Source organism: Apium graveolens, chromosome 8, assembly GCF_009905375.1.
Source record: "Apium graveolens cultivar Ventura chromosome 8, ASM990537v1, whole genome shotgun sequence".
NCBI classification, from domain to species: Eukaryota; Viridiplantae; Streptophyta; class Magnoliopsida; order Apiales; family Apiaceae; genus Apium; species Apium graveolens.
This window is the reverse complement of record NC_133654.1, coordinates 56,213,935-56,231,278: the sequence shown is the minus strand read 5'-3', so window position 1 is coordinate 56,231,278 and position 17,344 is coordinate 56,213,935. Positions and strand designations below refer to the sequence as shown.

The 17,344-nt window shown below is 37.9% G+C and overlaps 1 non-coding gene across 1 annotated transcript; it reads right to left on the bottom strand.

The window, feature by feature from the left end:
• Positions 1-1,000: 1,000 nt before the first annotated feature.
• Positions 1,001-1,107, bottom strand: LOC141682314 (small nucleolar RNA R71). Its single transcript, XR_012559715.1, has one exon. It is a non-coding gene; the product is annotated as a small nucleolar RNA R71 (small nucleolar RNA).
• Positions 1,108-17,344: the final 16,237 nt, after the last annotated feature.

The following is a 17,344-nucleotide window of genomic DNA, read 5'->3' as shown; positions in this document are numbered from 1 at the left end:
ATACTAATTTTATGTTATCTGATTAGTTATCATCACCATTGCATACTATTGATAAAGACATAAACTTTGAATGAAGTATTTAATGAAGTTAGAATCCCATGTTTTATTCTCATATAAGTAAATCACTTTTAATCTCTTAGTTAATGCATGCTAGTATAATTTCTTACATAGTTAATCAACTCAAATTTGTTACTTGACTTAGCTGTGAACGATAATCATACACTGTTGCATAACTGCATAATCATGAACTTTACCTAAACCAGTCTCTGTGGGAACGAACTTGACTAAATTCTTATACTACTTATGATCACGTATGGTTGCGTGTATTTTCGCGTGTGTTTTAGTACGAACAAGTTTTTGGCACCGCTATCAGGGACTCGGTGTTAATTTTTAGTTTATGTGCTTGACATCCGTGGTCGTTAAAGTTTACTGACTTGGATTACTTTACTTACTACAGTTATTTTGTTGTGTTTCAGGTACTCTAGAGAGCGTGTATGCGAACACGTTCTCAGTCTTATAAGGAAACAATTGAAGAAGATAAGGAAGTTGAAGAATTGGAAGAAGAAGATCTTGAAGAAGTTAAAGAAGTCGAAGAAGAAGTGATCATTACAATGGGAGAACCAACAGCAGCAACGAAAGCGTTGATGGATTATTATCAACCAAGGATCAAAGATATTCAATCTAGCATTGTCAGGCCATCTATTGCAGCCAATACCTTCGAAATCAAGCCTAGCACGATTCAGATGGTACAAAATTCAGTCCAGTTTCGGGGTGCTCAAACGAAAGATCCCAACATGCACATTAGGGATTTCATCAAGATCTCGACACCTTCAAGTTCAATAATGTTTCTAAAGATGCTGTGAAACTGAGACTTTTCCCATTCTCTCTGAGGGATAAAGCTAAGAGCTGGTTACACTCTCTACCACCAGGTTATATTGCGACATGGAAGGATCTTGCTCAGAAATTTGTAACTAAATTATTCCATTTGGCAAAGCCAGCTGCAATTAGGAATGCTCTTACTCAATTCGCACAATAATCGGGTGAATCATTATGTGAAGCTTCGGAGTGCTACAAGGAGATGCTTAGGAAGTGTCCTCATCATGAAATGCCTGACTGGATGGTGATCAATTGCTTTCATAATGGTTTGGGAGCACAGTCAAGACATATGCTTGATAAAGCATCACATGGAGCCTTATGGGCTAAGAGCTATAAGGAAGCTTATGAACTAATTGAGATGATGGCTGCTAATGAATATCAGAATCCAACTCAGATACTACCACAAGGCAAGGTAGCAGGAATTCTGGACGTGGATACAGCTACAGCTATCGCTGCTCAGCTAAAGGCATTAACTATGAAGGGCGATTCTCTGACCAACTATGATGTTCAACAGATAATGAGTGTTTGTGGGATTTGTGTAGGATCGCATGCGACGGAGCAATGTGCTATATCTAGTGAATTAGCTCAGTTTGTGAGCACCTTTTAGAGGTCACAGCAAACAGTTCCTTCCACTTATCATCCTAACAACCATAACCATCCTAACTTCAGCTGGAGCAATAATCAGGGGGTATCCAACAACCAAAACAGCCATACCAGCAGTTTGAAAACAAGCAATTCAATCCTTTGGGTTTTCAACAACAGTATGCACCAAGGCAATAATTTCGTCCACAGGGAATGCAACAACAATATCTTGGAGGTGTCGATCAATCTTCTAATAAAAAATATGAATTGGAGGAGTTGAGGCTTATGTGCAAGAGCCAAGCGGTTTCACTCAAAACTCTGGAGAATCAAATAGGGCAGATTGCTAACGCCTTATTGAACCGACCTCAAGGAACTTTTCCAAGTGACACAGAGGCTAATCCAGGCAAGAGAGAAGTCAAGGAACAACTTAAGACAATCACCCTGAGGTTTGGAAAGGTCTCGAGCCCCCAAAATAATCAAAACAAAGATTCTGAATTTTTTCTCCAGAAGGAGGGTGCGCCCGCGCCCTATAGCAGCGTGCTCGTGCCCCTCCTAGTTTCAGAAAGTGAAAATTTTGACAAAAAGGATTATCAGAAGGATGGCGAAGCGGAAAAGAAGAAAATTTCTACTGAAAACACTACTCCTGAGATGAATACAGGGGATAAACAAGTCTATTTGCCTCCTCTATATCCTAAAAGGCTTCAGAAGCAGAAGTTCGACAAACAATTTGCTAAGTTTCAGGAGGTTTTCAAAAGTTGCATATTAACATACCTTTTGCGGAAGCTCTAGAACAGATTCCGAGCTATTCTAAGTTCATGAAGGGTATTCTTTCTCGGAAGCTTAAACTTGAGGAGTTGAAAACCGTTGCTCTAATTGAAGAGTGCAGTGTTGTGCTGCAACAGAAACACCTCCTAAACTTAAAGATCCACGAAGCTTCATGATACCATGCACCATTGGAAACTTTTCTTTTGACAAGTGCTTATGTGACTTGGGAGCTAGCATCAATCTGATGTCCTTGTCCAAGAAACTTGGTTTTCTTGATCCAAAACCTGTAAACATGTCCTTATAGCTAGCTGATTGTTCCATCACTTATCCGCCAGTAGTAGTGAATGATGTCTTGGTTAAGGTGGACAAACTCATCTTCCCTACTAATTTTGTCATTCTGGACTTTGAGGAAGATAAGAAGATTCCCCTTATCTTGGGAAGACCATTCTTAGCTACTGGCAAAACTCTGATCGATGTGCAGAAGGGTAAGGTTACTATGAGGGTTCAGGGTCAAGATGTGACTTTCAATGTCTTCAATGTAATGAAATTCCCTACTGATGAAGAGAAGTGCTTTAAAGTAGAGTTGGTCGACTCTATAGTGAAAGAGGAGCTTGATCAATTGCTAAGGACTGACGCCTTAGAGAGAGCCTTAATATGGGAATTTGATAGTGAAGATGAAGAAGGGGAGGAGCAACTGCAGTTTTGAATGCATCTCCATGGAAAAAATATTGGACTTTCCATTCGAGTCTCTTGGATTAGCAGAGTTGAAGAATTCTCAAGAGCGTCTCAAACCATCTATTGAGGAAGCTCTCACACTTGAACTAAAACCACTTCTTGATAACTTGAGGTATGTTTTTTTAGGTGATGCATCTACTCTGCCTCTTATTGTTGCATCTAACCTTTCAGGTCGTGATGAAGACAAGCTCTTGCGAATTCTGAGAGAGTTTAAATCAATAATTGGATGGACTATATCAGATATCAATGGAATCATCCCTTCTTACCGCATGTATAAAATTCTATTTGAGAAAGGAAGTAATATAATAGTTGAGCAGCAGAGAAGACTCAATCCTATCATGAAAGAGGTTGTGAAGAAAGAAATTCTTAAATGGCCGGATGCAGGGATCATCTATCTGATTTCTAACAGTACATGGGCTAGACAGATGGAGTGTGTGCCTAAGAAAGGAGGCATCAAAGTTGTTGCCAATGACAAGAACGAGCTCATTCATAATCGCACAGTCACAGGGTGGAGAGTATGCATGGACTATCCAAAGCTGAATAAAGCCACCAGGAAAGATCACTTCCTTCTTCCATTCATTGTTCAAATGCTTGATAGGTTGGCTGGTCATGAGTATTATTGTCTTCTGGATGGGTATTCGGGCTATAATCAGATTTGCATTTCCCCCAGAAGATCAAGAGAAGACCACTTTTACTTGTCCTTTTGGCACTATCGCTTTCCGTCGAGTTTCTTTCGGACTTTGTGGTGCACCTGCTAGATTTCAGAGATGCGTGATGCCCATATTCTCTGATATGATTGGAACTAATGTGGAGGTGTTCATTGATGACTTCTCTGTGTTCGGGACTTCGTATGACGAGTGCTTGCATAATCTTGGTTTGGTGCTGAAAAGATGTGTTGAGACGAATCTGGTGCTCAACTGGGAAAAATGTCACTTCATGGTGCAACAAGGTATCATTCTTGGGAACAAGGTGTCTAGCAAGGGGTTTGAAGTGGATAAGGCCAAGGTGGGGGTTATTGAAAATCTTTCTCCACAAATCTCAGGTAAAGGAATCCACAGTTTTCTTGGTCATGCGGGTTTTTATCGGCAATTCATCAAAGACTTCTCCAAAATCTCTAAACCCTTGTGCAATCTGTTGGAGAATGATGTTCCCATCAAATTTGATGAAGAATGTTTGGCTTCTTTTGAGAGTTTGAAAAAGAGTTTGACTACAACACTTGTTGTCACTGCACCTGATTGGAATGAGCCCTTCGAGATGATGTGTGATGCTAGTGATTTTCTAGTTGGAGCTATTCTTGGCCAGAGGAAGAAGAATATTTTCCATGTGGTTTACTATGCTAGTAAAACCCTTAATGGTGCTCAGCTGAACTACAATACCACAGAGAAGGAGCTTTTGGCAATTATCTATGGTTTCGAGAAATTTTGATCTTATTTGCTTGGGACAAAAGTGACAGTTTTCACTGATCATGCTGCTATTCGATATCTGGTCTCGAAGAAAGATTCAAAACCTCGATTGATTCGATGGATTCTCTTGTTACAGGAATTTGAGCTGGAAATCAAGGACAGAAAAGGTACATAAAATCAGGTAGCGCATCATCTCTCTCCTTTGAAAGATCAGGGCAAAGCTTTACAAGTTAAGACGTTAATCAATGAATCTTTTCCCAATAAGCAACTTTTTGGGGTGCAAGAAGAAGAACCTGGTTTGCAGATATTGTGAACTATCTTGTGAGTAATTTTATTCCCCAAGAACTCTCTTATGCACAAAGGAAGAAGTTTCTATATGAGGTGAAGTGGTATCGATGAGATGAGCCGTTCTTGTTTAGATAGGGGCAAATCAGATTATCAGGAGGTGCATTCTGTATAGTGAGACGGAGGGTATCTGTCACACCCCCAACTTAACAAACAAAATAAATAACTATTACAATATTTAAAAGGAAGTAGACATAACCGAATCCAAGATCTTACAGTTTAGGGTTTGGAACAGCCCAACACTACCATCTATTACAACTGATTTTTTTTTATCAAGTCCTCACACAAAACTATCTCTTATTCTACCTGAGCTCGGACATATGCATCGGCGTCACAGGTCTTACGTGCTGTCTGCTTGAATTTAACCATAGCTGCCAGCTGTAATATCAGGGTAAAGCAAGAAGTGAGCCAAATGCTCGACAAGTGCTAAACAGTACGATATGAAACATAAATCGAGATATAAATTAAAGAATGACAATGCGAAGATATAACTAATAATAACAAGAGATGAAATTTTGGGTGATGGCATCATTTGCTTGAATCAAAACATTTTCAAAATCATAAATTAGTCAAAATTATTTTATGATGCTACGGATTACAGCCGGTGATCAGCCGCGAAGTAATCCCGAACCTCGCTGGGTTCTAAAACATTAATGGGATCCCTAGGAAACTTTTAAGCCTACAACATAAGTGTGGAAAGGACTCGCGTCTCAGTCCAGATCCACCATTCAAAGAAAACATTTATCCCCCTTTGGGACTGAAAATCCATATTTTGATCATTTCAAAAACTGATGCCGATTTATAATAAAATCTCTTAAATAGTAAGCATTTTTATCAAGGGATTATAGATCAACTTTGAAACACTGGGAATATGTCACCAAATTTCAGGGCCATGATCCACTAGACTTCACTATATTAGGGTAATTGAAAGGTTTCCATATTCAAGAACTTTGATAAGGAGATTTAGCAAGGCTCTTGGATAATATGAAAGAGTAATGCGAAACTAAGCTTAAAGCAATGGTTTTCGACAAGGTACAAGTACTAGAACATCAAGAAGATAAGCTTCATGAATACTAGGGGTGTTAAGTTATGAAGAAATGATTTTTAGCTCAAGGTATATCAGGATTGTCAATCTTCAGGGTAAGAAAAAGGGTTATCAATCAATTAAGATCAACTTTGAAGAATATCTGGCTTTTAGGTATAAAGGTAAAGTTTCTATTGGGGTTCAAGCATCAGGGTGAGATGTCAATTTTTTACGAATCAATAGCATGTTAATCAAGAGGATCAATCTAGTATTATATCAAATCTTTATCTTATCATGACATTCCGATTACTTTGATATACTAGCGTGATACGACTGTTGCAATATCAATAAGTACTTGAGGGTTCATGGAATTTCTATATAATATAAAGATAGATTTAAGTATCGCTTGGTTCAAGTATATCAAGATTACTCAGGATACTCGCATCAATATATGAACTAATTAACACACATTTGCAGTGTAAACGAAAAACAGGTTGAATCACTTGCCTTGAGAAAGGCTAGTCTGGTCTGGCTGGTAGGAGCAACTGGAAGATTTACTCGACCTTTATGGCAAGTTTACCCTCGTCTCGAGATCCTACATAAATAATAATAACCTCATTATAATATATTCTGACCAACTCAACCTATTTACAACCCGAAATTAAACACAAATGACACTTAGGCCTATATGCACTCAATTTATAATCACCTTATAAATACCATAGTCCACGTAGCCACATATAATCACATATCATATTTTAATATCAAATAATATCACACACACCATAATGCAACACTAGGCTTGGATGATCTCGATCCCCAACTTAAGTCACTTGATCGCTAAACTAGACAAAGTCTCCAAATTTTGGCTTCCTAACTCGATGTGCCTTTACTAAACTATCCAAAACCTATTGACCCTCACTTGGGCCTTTAACTCTAATGGCTTTATACTATCTTGCAACCATAGTGGTCAACCTAGGTCTCACTCATAAGTGCTCTAAAACTATGTAATAAGTGAAAGTGCTCACTAAGGAAAATTTCAGAATGACATCTATGGTTTCTTGAGTCCATTAGACACTCTTAAACTACAAGTTTACCTCCAAAACTTCTACACTAGATTCTTCTAACCATAAGGCATCTCTCAAACTTGATGTGGCTCAAGGGCCTAGCTTGGGCCTCCTTGGGCCTAAGCTTAAAGTCCATGGTTCCCCTGTTTTCTAGGCAGAAAACACCCTGACTTGAACTAACTTGTGACACATGGTTCTAACTCAAATCCTATGAAATATGGTTGAAAAAACTCCTCTGACACTCCCTCTAACTAAGGTCCAACATGGACTTATGAGGACCTACCCGTGACATGGTCAAAACTTCCTATTTCTAGGTTGCAACAAAACTGTCCCCTGTTGGACAGATTTTGTGATTCCACTCGTGCACCTAACCAAACGACTTATAAACCTCCAACAAACACCTAAAACCTTTTATATACTCCTAGTGCTAGATTCTGGTGGCTTGGGCCTCAAAGTACACAACAATGACATGGTAAAAACTCACTCTAAACCTCAGGGTACCAAACTGATGTTCTGCAGAAACTAAAACTCTCCTTTCTCCAAGGTTCTCACTTAACAAACCCAACCACCAACAACCAAAATACCCAAACCATAACTTAACTATGGTGATCTACTGAACTAACTCCCTTACACTTAAAATAGGCTTAGTGGAGATCATCCTTACCTAAGGTGCAACATAGCAAAACAAAGGAAATCACATTCCACAATTTACAAGTCATCAAGTTTTCAAGGACAACAACTTTAACTTTCATGATAAATATAAATGAAATAAAATCACATTTTAAGAAGCACAATTCTTAATTAATATCTTAACTTAACTAAAATTAAGGTTTACTAACAAAATATCAATCTGAATGATCAAGAACTTCCAAAATTCAAGAGAAATCTACATGCATGCATGACTTCGAGTCTTACAAACCAAAACAGCATGCTTTCCAAATAAATTTTCATTTTAATTCAACATGAAAGCCTATCATGGATTATATCTAAATGACCACCTAGCATGCAAAGGTTTTTACCAAGATTTCACTAAGATTTTCATGCTATTATCATAAAAATACAAAAAATGAAACAAAGCAACCAAAACACCATCCATTCGGCTCCTATCAAGTCATGGCCGAATGGATTAGGGTGAAAACAACATTTGCATAAGTGCAACACAATCATGTATAGACACTCTCATCCCTATGATACTATAACTCATGGTGAAAGCCTTGAATTCACAAGAATCAAGGATATTCACTTTGAGTTTAACAAAAACACCACCATGCAAAGTCAACACATAAGTTTTCTACTCTAAACTCTTGAGATATACATGAACAACATGTAGGGAGTAAGATTACTTGTTTATAAGATGATTATTTGAGTGAAGAAATGAAGAAAGAAGGGAATGGGGGCATCGGTTTTAGAAGGGCCGAAAGGGAGGGAGAGAAAGCCGAGAGGGAGGGAGGAGAAGAAGAGGAGAGTGAAGTGGTGGGGGAAAAATGGAGTGGTGATCACTCTTTGATTTGTTTTTATGTCTTGATTTGACTATAATTTGAGTGGGTTTGGGGAAATGACAAGAGTAACCTTCTAGCTAGAGTTAGGCTATCTTGCATGCAAGGTCAAGGAGGTAATTTGGCTAATAAATCATGAGTTAGTGGGTTTAGAAATGTCTTCTTTGTCCTTGAAGAGAATAGAAGGGTGGTTTGCATGCAAGGGCTTCCTTGTAATTTGCTAATTATTACAACTAAAATTTGTAAAGATTTATTTTTATAAAATAAAATACAAGTTCAAAAATTATAAAATTATACCATAAAATAACTTGGATTTTCAAAAATTTTATAAAATCACTTTCGAAATTTGTGAACAAAATAACTTTTAAAAGAAAATTTCTCCAAGGTTTAGAATATTCCTTATAAATCAAAAATAAAGGAAATAAATAAACTTTTGCTTTGAAAAATCATATACTACATAAAGCAAATTTAAAATGCAGAAATTTTCATTCACACAAACGTACAATAATTGAATATATTTGCATTCGGCTTTAAAATTATACCAAATTCACAAATAATATTACACGAAAATTCCGGTCGTAATAGTATCTTGCGAGACTGTCACTCTACTGTGTATGGTGGCCATTATGATGGAGAGAAAACAGTTGTTATAACGACTCGTATATTTTCTATTATTTAAAAGTGTAATTGTTGATTAATTAATTTAAAAAATATGTTTGTTGGTTATGTCAGGTGTGTGTTATTCACTATTATATATGTCTGATTTATTGGTGTGTATGGTTAAATTGTATAATTAATTATCGAGTTATATTATTTTGTTTCACTTTTAAAAGTGATTTTATTGCAGTTTTATTTACATAAATATTTGGATTGTCTCTAAAATTGTTTTATGATTTTATAATTTCAATAATTATTTTTAGGATCTTATAAAATTGAGAAATCAATATTTAATTAATTATTTATCTTTAAATGATTTTCTGATTTCATTTAATTATAAAATCAGTATTTAATTCCAGAATTCTTCAAAAATTACGGAACTCATATTTTATGAAGTTTATAATATTCTGAGGATTTGAAAATTATTTCTGAAATTTTTGGGATAAATTTCACCCACAAGTTGTTTCGTTCAATTGTTAAATGCGGGTATAAGTTGCACTTCAAAAATATTTTAAAAATTATGCAATTTATGTTTTGACATCGATGATGTTTCGACGGGTAGGCTTATAAACAGAAGAGTCGCTATCAAAAATTTTCTAAAATTTATTTTAAAATACGATAAAAGCGTACGATTCGATGTAAAGCGTTTTACCCTGTTGTGAATTTGAATTACGTGACTATGTGCATATAGTTATATGTATAAGAGTCGGGTTATTGGCTGGGGTTATTTAGGATTGAGGATATCAAGCATGTCGGTATAACTAATTAGGGTATTCTGTTACCGTAGATCCCAGTCGAGTTTCGCAAGGACCGAAGTCAGCGTAAAAGCTACCTTGGGTTTTTGTAAAGCGTTGCAAGGAAAGTACCCCTAACCATTCTTTTATGGTTCAGTACATATGAGTAAACTGTTATTTTATTCTCGTATAGGGACAGAAACATTTTAAGTTACGTATCCCATGTAGTTATAAATAATTGTTTTGAACCTGTTTTAGGGAAAAGTAACTTCGAAAAGGGTACCTATCTCGTGTGAAAATGGTTTTTGAACTAGTTTTACGTGTGTTGTTAAATTAACGGTTTTAAACTGAGATAGGTACAAGTCATTTTGGAAACACTAGATAAAATGATCAGATATGGGATACATAGGGGCCAGAGTGGCTTAGTGAGGTTGCATAAGAGGCTAATTCAGTTGCGCACATTACATAACTGATTAGTCCAGCAGATCAGAGACCTAGCTAGTCTTCGAGTTCCGGAACAGGGGTATAGGATGGCAGTTGGAGTTGTCTGGTGTTGCTATCCTGATCAGTTGTCTTCACATATCCGTTACGTATCTGGTTTGGCTTTGAGATTCCCGTAAGGGAATAAGTGATTGGTACAGTTGAATAATAAATGTGAATAGCATGCTAAAATTGGACTCTGGTACTTACACAGTACACAACTACTTTTGTTTTATTAAGAGCATGCTAGTCAGTGATATTTGGTTTCTTTTATTTACTGTTGTTCGAAATGATTTACAGATTTCAGATTTCATGTTAATTTATATTTATGTTCTTATAAATGTTTACTTTACCGTTTTTATCTTGATATTCATATGTTGGTACTGTTGAGCGATTATATGCTCACCCTTGCAACCTGTTATATATATATATATATCGCAGATGCCTAGAAGACCAGTCAGACCTTGGCAGAACCGTGTCTCAGTTCCTTCTAGACCTGGCTCCTCTGAGGTAGTTTGTATCAGACCATGTGCGGTCTGATGAGTTGCTGAACAAGTTTAGTGTGTCAGACCTTTTGAATAAATGGTTTGTAATAAAGTAACTTGAAACATACTTGAACTTCAATCGGATCTTGTTTGGGGTCGTGTTAGTATAATATTAATAATAATATTGTAGTTTATATTATGGTTTGGTATGTTTAGTGACGTCAACACATGACCCCGGTGTTGAGGCCGTCACAGCTGCCCGTATCCTTCAAGCAGGATTTTTCTGGTCTACTTTTTTAAAGATGCTCACCAGCTCGTGTTAAGATGTGATCGCTGCCAATGAGTTGGAAATATGTCCAAGAGAGACGAGATGCCTCTTTATGTGCTTCTCGAAGTTGAGATTTTTGATGTTTGGGGAATCGACTTCATGGGGCCATTTTTCTCGTCATGCAATAATTAATATATTCTGTTGGCGGTGAATTATGTGTCTAAATTGGTTGAGGTTAAAGCTTTGCCAACCAACGATGCTAAAGTGGTGATCAATTTTCTTTATAAGCATATATTCACACGTTTCGGTACTCCAAGGGTCATAATCAGTGATGAGGATCGCATTTCTGCAATCGCAAATTTACTACATTAATGGAAAGATATCATGTGAATCATCGTGTGGCCACAACCTACCATCCTCAAACTAATGGGCAAGCTGAAGTCTCTAATCGAGAGATCAAGAGAATCATGGAGAAGGTTGTGCATCCGTCAAGGAAAGACTCGTCTAGGAATATCACCGTCCAAAGAAATAGCTTAATTGCCACATTAGCAGTGCTCCCTATCGGAAATAGGATTTGACTACGGCGGATTCGAGCCATAGCACATGGTTTCATCAATGGTTGTTCCAGTTGGTGTATGGGAAGGCGTGTTATTTTCCTGCGGAGTAAGAGCATAAAGCGTATTGGGTTTGAAGAAGCTGAATATGGACATGGCAGCTGCTAGAGAGAAGAGAATGCTTCAACTTAATAAACTCGATGAGTTCCGTCTTCAGGCTTATGAGAATAATAAAGTATACAATGAGAAGGTCAAGAGATGGCATGATAGGAGGTTAGTGCAAAAGTCATTTGTGCCTGGTCAACAAGTTCAATTGTTTAACTCTCGTCTCCGAATTTTTCCAGGGAAGCTTAAGTCAAGGTGGTCAGGGCCGTTCATTGTCAAAATTGTGTTTCCACATGGAGCTGTGTAGATTTTTGATACACATCCGGACCAAGCGTTCAAAGTAAATGGACAGAGGTTGAAGCATTATTATGGTGATACAGCGAACCGTGAAGTGGTGAGAGCCGTTCTTTTGACAACTTAATTTTGAAGTTTCATGTCAAGCTAGCGACGTAAACCAAGCGCTTCGTGGGAGGAAACCCATGTTTTGTTGTATAGTACCAAGAAGGAAAAAAAAGTAAAAAAATCAAAAAAATGAAATTTTTTCAGAAGCAGGGCGCGCTTGCGCTCTACACGGTACGCCCGCGCTGACTCCTTGGAAAAGAAAAAAGTGAAAAAAATAGAAAATTAGTTTACTCAAGCCCAAACCTGAATTCTATCCTATTTTCCCCTACTTCTACACCCTAAACACTCCTAAACCCACACCAATCCCTAAACCTCTCATATATATATATATATATATATATATATATATATATATATATATATATATCTTTTCTTATATACATAACCATCTCATATACGTACAAAACCCTAGCCTCTCCTACACAATACAAACACCCAATTCTCTATCGCTTATTGCTATGTCACCTAAAAGAGCACGAATAGCGGGTAGTAGTAGCACTAATCCCTCATCTACCAAGGATTTTAGTGTGGGAGGCACGACTAACAAATTTTCTTCTCCGGAGGCTCAGGCAGAGTTTACTAGGTTGATGTATAAGCCGATTGCTAAGGAGAGGGGTTTCTTACCCACGGATCAAGATGGGAAGCTTTTGGAGATGATTGTTGAGATGGGTTGGCAGAATTTCTGTGAGGCACCTGCTGCGGTTGTGATGAGCATTATGTGGGAGTTTTATGCCAATGCTAAGGTAGACAAGAATGGATTATCTGTTGTTCATGGATTGACGGTGGATTATCATCCCGCTGCTATTCGCCAGGTCATTAATCAACCCGCGAGAAAACTGACTGCTGAGGATTGGGTGAGCAAGACTAGGGAGGATTTGGACTTGGATTATATTATGGAAGACTTGTGTGTTCCTGGCATAGAGTGGAAGTATAAGGAGGGCACGAATGAGCCGCTTACTTTTCCTGCTTCGTGTATGAACAGGTTTGCTAGGGCTTGCAACCTGTTTGTTTGTTCTAATATCATGCCATCTTCGCATTCTCACAAAGTTACTATGGATCGGGCTATTCTGTTGTGGGGATTTTGAATGAAGAATATGTGGATCTCGGCTATGTGATTCATCAGAGTCTGCTGCATTTCTGCGAAGAGGGACCACAGGGGCGATTCCTCATGCCTCCCTTATTACGAGGTTGTGTACTGCGGTAGGTGTTAGGTGGCTCGAGCATGTGCAGCTACAGATGGCGAGTGCTCCCATTGATAGCTCGACGATTTAGCAGTTGAAGGAGTGGTATGGCGGTAAAGCCGATGAGAAGGGCTTGGGTTATACATATGATCATCTACCGGGTGGCCAGCCAGCTGATCAGACTTATGCAGGGGGTTCTTTTCAGGAACTTCAGGCAGCTACTAGATCCTCTCGTGGAGCTGCTCGATCTTCTCGTGCTCAGCAGACAGGGGATAGTTATGGACTTGGAGATGCGTAGTACATGCAATTAATTAGGCGCATAGATGTGATGCACGACATTTACAGTCGTTTTACTGCGGATTTGACACAAGCTTTGGGTACTCCTTTTCAGGCCACTGGTGTCGAGGTCGATTGGCCTGTATTTTGGAGCTGATTCTGTGTACCCGCCACCTGATACTCCACCCGAGGAGGGTGATTCTACCGACGACTCGGTATGCTGTGACGGCCTCAACCCCGGGGTCAGGAGTTGACGTCGTCCACAATACAACAACCAACACGACATAATCTACTTTAATTTTAAAACATAAACATGACCCTCTTACCAATATCTTTTCCAGGTTTAAGTATGATTAAGGTTATAATCCTCACAAAACCAACTTACTACAAACAATCTTGACAATACTATCTTAATACAGCAACTCAACATACCAGCTTTGGTCTGACACAACTACCTCAGAAGAGCCTGACACTGAAGGAACTGGAACTCTGCCCCCGAGAAACTTACCTTACTATTGGATTCCATACACTTTACAATTCACTTTTTCTGAAAATCAACCTTTGCCTTATGACATGACAACCAATCTATTAATAAAATCACATCAAACTATTCTAACTCGAAGGGTGTCCGATTAGCTGAAAAGAATTGACAGTTAAGATAGAAGTGATTCACTGAGAGCCCATCTTAATTGACCACTTCTATGGTTAAAGACTCAACTAAGTCTTCTAATATCAAATTCGTTTTACTCGTACATTTCTTTGGTATAAAAGGCTTAGACGCTTCTGAATCAAATAAAACTTTAACAGGTATGGAGTTGAGAGAAAATACACCTGCAACTACGTCCGAGTCCTAGGCGTTCGATCTCTTGGTCACTCTCTAAGTTCTGCCTCTAGCTGTGCTGTATGTTGGCCATTGGGATGTAGTACCTTGATTAAGCGTTCCACAACTCCTTGCAATATGCCCAACCTTCCCACAATTGTAACAAGTAACTTCTGGATTTTCTTGATTGCATTCCGACGCATAATAACCCTTATGACCACATTTGAAATATTGAACATTCTTTGCTTTTGGATCTGAAAATCCCATCAGAATTTAACTTAATCTAATTGGAACCAACTTCTATCTAACTGATCATTAGTTGGTAAAATTAACCAAATCTCTCTTTAATTGATCAGTTGGATTATCAACAGAAATATCAATAATGCACACGTTGTATCTTTAAAAGTAGGGTATTTTTCCAAATATTTGGGCAGCATTTCCTCTATATTATTGACTATCAGTCGGACTCAAGCCGACACCAACAAGTATACTAACCAACTGCCACCACTCAACTCCACGATTTACAATACTGTGACACATAATATATTAATAACCATATGTATCATTAACCAACATAATAAAACAAGGTTCGTTATTTCAGCCACAACTACCAAAAAGCAACCTCGCAAACCAGGTCAACTTAAGGAACTCTGAACTCTGCTAGGCATACTAGTCCAAGTTTCAACCCACCACTATTCTAAAGGCGGTTTCCTATCATTTTCCATAGACTCGTCTACCACTGAATTAACTTTTCTAAGAGGACAACCTTCTCCAATGGATCGCAAATCCTTTCTGCTGCCATTATTCCAAAATAGCAACCGAATATAGAACTTTTATTTCTCCTGACGGTCAACTCTTTGTTTACTTTCCATAACTAGGACGGTCTAACTACAGAGGTTACCGAAGAAATTCATTGTCATAGAAGGCCAAATAAAATTTCGAAATCAAGGTAATCCATTCTGAAAGAAAAGTGAAGAAGATATGGATATGACTGGGAGAAACCATACAAGTACGCAAGATGTCCAGTCTTAGTACCATACACTTTACAACACATAATTTGGTTGCGTCCCACTAGACCCTTTGCCACACAGACAAATAGTCAAATTATATGTATTATTTGCCCCAATCAACCGAAAGGACCTCCGAGGAAAGAAATATAAGGGCTCAAGATATAAACCATAATACTGATCCACATTCACTATGAGACTCGGCTGTCATAGGAACCACTAACTATTATCATTTTATTTGAACTTTCAAGGCCAGAATCGCTTCCTTGAGATAGGAAACTAGAAATCTCTACCAGATATTGCCAATGATACATAAATACAAGGGAGACTTACTAAAAGATAGGGCAGTTCCAACCAATTCTCAATAAGTGTTAGGGTTACACCTTCGGGAACCGTTGACTGAACTCTTAGACTCGCTCTTCTGATTGAGTTGCTGACTCACATCTATATATAAACTTTCTTGCACTCTTTTGACTCTATTCCTAACCTAAATCAGGGACTCAAATCTGTAGCTCTGATACCAACTATGACGGCCTCAACCCCGGGGTAAGGAGTTGACGTCATCCACAATACAACAACCAACATGACATAATCCACTTTAATGTTAAAACATAAATACGACCCTCTTACCAAGATCTTTTCCAGGTTTAAGTATGATTTAGGTTATAATCCTCACAAAACCAACTTACTACAAACAATCCTGGCAACATTATCTTAATACAACAACTCAACATACCAGCTTTGGTCTGACACAACTACCTTAGAGGAGCCTGACACGGAAGAAACTGGAATTCTGCCCCGAGAAACTTACCTTACTATTGGCTTCCATACAATTTACAATTCACTTCTTCTGAAAATCAACCTTTGCCTTATGATATGACAACTAATCCGTTACTAAAATCACATCGAACTCTTCTAACTCAAAGGGTGTCAGATTAGCTGAAAAGAATACTCATGGATTCTAATTGACAGTTAAGACATAAGTAATTCACTTAGAGTCCATCTTAATTGACCACTTTTATGGTTAAAGACTCGGCTAAGTCTTCTAATATCAAATTTGTTTTAATCACACATTTCTTTGGTATAAAAGGCTTAGACGCTTCTTAATCAAATAAAAATTTAACAGGTAAGGAGTTGAGAAAAAATGCACCTGCAACTACGTCCGAGTCCTAGGCGTTCGATATCTTGCTCACTCTGTAAGTTCTGCCTCTAGCTCTGCTGGATGTTGGCCCTTGGCTTGTAGTACCTTGAGTAACCGTTCCACAACTCCTTGCAAAATATTTTATATGTGTATTGCAGATACCTAGGAGATTCGTCCGTGGTAGTCGGGGCAGAGTTTCAGTTCAGTCCGTGTCAGGCTCCTCTGAGGTAGTTGTGTCAGGCCAAAGCTGGTCTGTTGAGTTGCTGTATTAAGATAGTATTGTCAGGATTGTTTGTAGTAAGTTGGTTTTATGAGGATTATAACCTAAATCATACTTAAACCTGGAAAAGATCTTGGTAAGAGGGGTCGTGTTTATGTTTTAACAATAAAGTGGATTATGTCGTGTTGGTTGTTATATTGGGGATGACGTCAACTCCTGACCCCGGGGTTGAGGCCGTCACATATGCCCAGTATACTTATTATTTCCTTCAATGAGAATATTGAAAATTTTAAGTTTGGGGGTGATAATGTAAGGATTAGTAGTGTGTGTTGTGTCCATATAGATTCATATTGCATGTTTAGTGTAGTTCATTCATATTTTTGCATGATTGTTCATATAGTTGTTTGCATATTTATTCGTGTTTGTATGTGAGTCCATTTCGTTGCATTTGCAAGCATATAACATGATCCCGTAGGTTGAGCTATTTCTGATTGGTAGTTGGTATTGATTTGAGTGTAGTGATGTCAAATAGAGGGATGATTAAGTCCTAATGAATTGATTTGCATGCCCAGAAACAAAGTTTTTTCACAGGTCTCATAGGTTTCTTTTGAACTAGATCATGATCATATTTGTTTGTTTGTTGGTATTGAATCACATGGTTATATTAAGATTTTTCGCTATTCCCGTAATGACGTAGGAACACTGAATTTTAAACTAGGGG